This window comes from Seriola aureovittata, chromosome 5 (genome assembly GCF_021018895.1).
Source record: "Seriola aureovittata isolate HTS-2021-v1 ecotype China chromosome 5, ASM2101889v1, whole genome shotgun sequence".
Taxonomy (NCBI): Eukaryota; Metazoa; Chordata; class Actinopteri; order Carangiformes; family Carangidae; genus Seriola; species Seriola aureovittata.
The window spans coordinates 29,636,356-29,642,355 of NC_079368.1; the positions used below are offsets into that span (position 1 = coordinate 29,636,356).

A 6,000-nucleotide genomic window follows, 5' to 3' on the forward strand; every position below is an offset into this window, starting at 1 on the left:
AGCACTTCCTGTTCATGGTCATGTGACCGTGTTGTAGCTGGTTTATAGCCTAACATTAGCTTCTTACTTCTGGTTGTATTGAGGTTTCAAACATCAGAGATGTTCGTTAGTGAAGATGATCCTGCTGAACTAAACCTGTCAGGATCAGAAACTGTTGTTTGTTTACAATCTGAAAGAGGAATCCCATTGGCTGTTTGTGGAGGGAACCATGGCGATGCTAGCATCTGGGTTAGCCTACAAAAATACGTCATCCCTGCAGCTCTCTATACCAGAAGGTTGTAGTTAAGAAATAGAAATAACTGTCAAAAATATATTACACTTCATACATGTTGTAACTTGTCTGGCCTCCGCTCGGTGGTTTGTTTGTTAGCTAGACAGGCTTAGCAAGCTAGCTACAGCAATGCTACAACAATGCTAACAGCCTGATCTGCAGGCGCTAGTCGGCTAGCAGTTTGGCTAAGTCAGTAGCTCATGAGGTAAGAAATACAGGAACTACAACTACTTTTAGATTTCAGAGTGATTAATGCAAACTTCAAAAGTGTTCCCATTTTATAATCTATTAATTTAAATAATGTAACTGTATTTTGATCATTAACTGTGACTAGTAACTCATACTTTGTATCTCTGCCACCTGTATTCTGTCAGTGAAGCTGCTCCTTCCTGTGTATGTTACTGATCTTACTGTCACTCATCACACTAATGAACCTCCATCATCTTTATTCCTCACTAACTGTGTAAACATTCAACGCCTCATCTGCCCAAACAGTGACTCTGCAGAGCAGCTTGCAGTGAAGGAAAAGGGAAAATGCTGCAGCTGATAACGTTTGAGGTTCAGAGAGAATCAGAATAATCAGTGGGAGCTGTGAATGTGAAGCTGTGACTCAGCACTTTTTCATTCTCTGACCCACTTACAGCCTCAGGCGTCGACATGTTTTACATTTCACTGCATCACGACTCGGCAGAAACCGTGAGGAGACAAACGGCATCAAAGCCGGCAGCAGGGTGAACGTTAGCGGAGCTTTATGTAACATCCAGAGGAAGATCCTGCAGCTCTGAACCTGAACGCCACATCTGGACACTTTACTGCAGATGTAGCTGGTAAAACGAGGTTTAAAAGCATCATCATTGTTCGGTTCTGCAGCTGTGAGGAAGCAAGTGTGTGTCCATGTCTGAGGGAAACGTAGCTGCTGCCTGGACCATGTTATATTTCAATTAAATATTAAAACAGTGAACACGTCATCGTCCTTCCCTCAAGTCATTTTTGTTTTTTTTCAGTATTAAATCGAGACGTTAGAGGAAAACTAATGAAATAATGCCAGTAAAGGTTTTGCGGAACATTTCCTCATTAATTAGTAAACATAAATACATATAACTTTCTCTTAAAAACGTATTTGCTGTTGTGCACGACGGGGTTGTAGGGCCACATTATGGGAAAAAAATCTGAAACTTTGAGAATAAAGTCGCAATTTTACGAGAAAAAAAGTCATAATAAGAATAAAGTGTTCATTTTAGGTTGCGTGTTGTTTTAGGGGGAAACATCAAGTTCTACTTTAGCAGAGGTTTCACAAATAAGGAAATACTTTTGGCTCATCATCATCATCATCATCATCATCATCAAGAAACTGAGTCTATTCTATTGTTAGACAAACAGCAGCTGCCAGAAGCAGCTCAGGCTGCCACTGACCTTTGACCTCAGTGTCCTTTCACCTGTTTTATTGGTTGCTTGTAATATTCCTGAAAATTATGTTTTTATATCTCAAAATATTTTATTCTCATAATATTATGACTTTATTCTCGAAATTTCAGATTTCTTTTTTTTCCTCAGCGTGGCCCTAATACTCTGTGGAAGCTGGTAACTATATATATATATATATATATATATATATATATATATATATATATAATATGAACTTCATTTCTAGAGGACAGAACCTGGGCGAAAAATTATCTGAAAAAAGTCACTTGCTGAAAAGTGGTCATTTTAATCTCAATGTTCACGTTCTGTGATTTTGGTTTTTTTCAGTTAATAAAACAATTCTTTATGGAAAATATTCTCTATAACAAAGATGATGCATTACAAGCAAAGCCAGTGGTTATTTATAATTATTAACATTCCTGTTTGCCTAAGTGGGCGTGGCAAAATGACACAAGCTAGCTCAGTCAGGCCGATACAGCTGGTATGAAATGTGACGGTAGCTAATATTAACATAAGCTTAATATCTGATCAACCCAGTATCATTTCATCCTGATGACACGCTCCGATTTCCCTCCAAAAACAGTTAAATAATAACAACAGTAAAAGTTTTATTAAGCAAAGAAATACTAGTTTTATTTAAGTTTGAACTTTAAAATTCATGGTTTCACGTTCTAGTCTCTGTTTGCAGCTGTTGACTTTAAAACCTCAGATGTCAGAGGGTCCCTGAAGGCAGCACTGCTGAGCAAGAAAAGATATTTAACATGTCGTTAATGTGAACAAACAAAATGTGTCTTTAAATTGTATTTGATAAAGTGGCTATGAGTGTGTGTGTGTGTGTGTGTGTGTGTGTGTGTGTGTGTGTGTGTGTGTGTGTGTGGGTGTGGCAGTCATAAATCTGAGTGTAAGGTCTGCACGTTCTCAGGACCTGTGTTTTTGTGTGTTTGTGAAAACGCAGTGACCGACACTAACGACCTCCTATTAACGAGATCGTTTACATCTCCTCATCCTGACACAAAGAGAAAGCTCCGCCCCCTCCACAACAGTCGACCAGTCAGATCAAAACTCTGAGGGCGTTTGAATTTATCCTTTAATGATTTTTATGTCTCAGTCAGGACCTGAGACACGTCGTCTGTCTCATCCTCGTGGACGTGATGTCTCAGTAACACCTTGAGGGAACGAAACAAAGGTCAAAGGTCAAACTCACTGTGACATCACAAAACACTGTTTTTTGGCAATAACTCAGGAATTCATTCACTAATTATTATTAGTGAATTATTATTATTGTGTGTGTGTGTGTGTGTGTGTGTGTGTGTGTGTTTGTGTGTGCGCGTGACTATCACTCTTTCCTCCTACACACTCTCAGCCGCTGATAGCAACAAACTGGAGTCTCTTCACTCTGGGTAGTTGAAAGGAATTCTGGGAAATGTAGGAAATCACAGTGTGGTGTGGATGAGGTGTGTGTGTGTGGGGGGGGGACATGACGATGGTAGTTTGAATTATACTCCGGGGTCAGGGCAGGCGGGTGGGGTTTACCTGAGCTCGTGACCCCTGCAGTGTGTGAGTGTGTGTGTGACCTGCGGGGCAGTCGTGGTGGTCTGATGGTGGGAGGTCTATTTTAGTGCACCATCTCTCTCTCTTTGTCTCTCCCACATTTCTGCCAGCTGATTGGACGCCTGGGTGTGGTTACCTAGCAACCCTCAGATATCTCCCAGCATTCCTGTGAGTTATCTCCTGTCCCAGCAGACTGCACAGAGGCAGATCGGCTGCGTGAGAAGGAGAAGAGTCGCTCAGTGAAAAATCCTCCAGAGAATCTGGAGTCAAATGTTAAAGTCAGTCTGTTGGAAAGTCGTAAACAAACATTTAGTTTTAATATCATCAGTGTCAGAGGGAATAAATATTATCTGAAGTTTGTAAAATCAGGAAAACAAAACGTTCATTTCCTCCTTCACTCTGTTTCATGTTGATGCGCCATCGCTTAGCAACAGTATCGACTTCCTGAAAATAAAAAGCGTGAATCTGAAAATAGACGCAGAGCTTCAGTGAAACAAAGAGAAAACAAGATGATGATGAAGATGATGATGATGATGAAGATGATGAAAATGATGTCCATTCAAATATGAATCTTGACACATGAGCAGCTGTTGTTTTAATTAAATATATATTGTTAACAAATATGGTGACAGCATTTTATATTGTACATTTATCATATAGATCATTTTGATATATACATTTTATTATGGATATTTCCTATATGTTATGACTTATATCTTCATACATGTGGGGATAATATATTCTCTTATAGGGGACATATACGTCATATATTAGGTTTCTGTGTGGGGCAGCTTCACCTGGACACACCTGGACTCACCTGGACACACCTGGACACACCTGGACTCACCTGGACTCACCTGGACTCACCTGTGTGTGACGTGTGAACACAGATCAGATGGTCGCTCTCTCTGATCTCAGTTCATCCCTCTCTTCTCTCCCTCCTTCCTTCAGACTGACTGTGGCTGACACCCGATTCCCTCCAACTATTGATCAGACTATCGATCAGCAGGAGCCATAAGATAGTAATTGATCTCTCTCCAGAGACAGATCTCTCTCTAATCCAGTTCTGTCTGTTTCTTCCTGGAGCCGCCATTTTTAACCCTTTACAGTTTGAATGTTTCTCTTCAGTAGCTTTAAAGGAAACTGGTTTATTTCATGTTGTGTTTTTCCAATAATCTGAGTGAATAATTTCAAACACTCGTCTCTGAGTCTGAAACGTCCAGTTTCACATAGTGTTTACTTTAAATACATTCAGGCTGAACGCAGGACTTTAGCTTGTGTACGCTGGTCGACCATCAGAGAGGTGTGGCTTAATAGTCACCTGACGTCTTCCTGTGTTTACTATGGGTCAGAGTCAGAGACGAAAGACTGTAACCATGACAACAGGAGACAGTCCTGGGGTTGTATCAGAGGGTTGTTCAGGTTGGAGGAGTTGTCCTGATCTCCATCAGACTTTTAAATAAAGTTCTGCGGGTTTGAACAAAGGTTTGGGGAAACAAGGTTCCCAGCTGTGCAGCGTTCACTCGTCGTGAAAGTCGTATTTCCCATTTGACCTGAACACATCATCATCATCATCATCATCACTTGTATAAAGGGTTAATGGAGGTGTCAGTGACCACAGCAGCCGTCCAGTCGACCACAAATGAACTGATTAATTATTCAGTGTCAGAGACACCAGCAGAGATCGATTTGGGGGGGGGGGGGGTTGTTGCTAGGTGACATCTAGTGGTCGTAGTGATGATGACAGGAGCGAAGGGGAAAAGTGTCGGTGATGTAGTGTAAAGAGAGACTGAGTCCACGTCAGGAGGAGGATGGATGAATGTGACACAGGAGAGCCGTGTGTTCGATTCCCATGTTAAAACAGCAGTTTATGTTGTAACCATGACAACAGAGATCGTACGATGTTGAGGAAGTACTTACTTTAACGTAAACCACCATCTTTTCCTAAACCTAACCAAGCCATGACCGTTTTTATAGTCACCATGGCGACAAAGATAGATATGCCCGCTGTAGGTACAGTCCATGTGTTTATTATTGTAACCATGACAACCAAGGTCCAGCAGGGAGACAGGAGACACTCCTATGGGTCCTATCAGAGGGTTGCAAAAAAAACAACCTATTCACATCTGCTCAGGCACTTGAACACATCATCAGTGAGGCGTTCGCTGACCTTTCTTTCCCACACACCATCGATGCCCAGGAGGCTTTGCACCGTGATTTTCAACAAATGTGGACAAAATAAATGGATAATGAACGAATGAATATTCACATGGTTTTAATTTAAACTTTTTAAATTCATGAAGAATTTATGAGATGATGGAAATGAAAGCAGCTGCTGCAGGAACGTGACGCACAATGTGATTTTCTTTAAAAACTTTTGCAGCTACAGATTCTCCAAGAAGAATTTATAGTTTTTATTACATTTACTTTATAAATCCAGAACACAGAAACAGGACAGTTTAACTCTGTTATTAGGTTCAGCTGGTGGTAAAAACTTCATTAACCTCATTCGTTCATTAACTCCAGCTCCTGCAGTTTCCCGCCATTTTTAAAAATGTACATGTTTGTGTTTCAGCTGCTGATCGAGCTGAAGACCAACAGATACAGACATGATCCCTTATTCTCCCTAAGGTAACACACACACACACACACACACACACACACACACACACACACACACACACACACACACACACACACACATTGTATTTCATTATGAGCATGTGCAGGACTTTTCCTGTGGCTGACCGCCT

The 6,000-nt window shown here is 40.9% G+C and overlaps 1 protein-coding gene across 1 annotated transcript in view; it reads left to right on the plus strand.

Annotated features, from left to right (window-relative positions):
- Positions 1-6,000, plus strand: part of LOC130169559 (dematin-like) — a 29,895-nt gene that overhangs the window by 7,615 nt on the left and 16,280 nt on the right. The window contains exon 2 of the mRNA XM_056376412.1: positions 5,823-5,878. The gene's annotated coding sequence lies outside the window, so the exon portion shown is untranslated. The remainder of the gene's footprint in view (positions 1-5,822; positions 5,879-6,000) is intronic.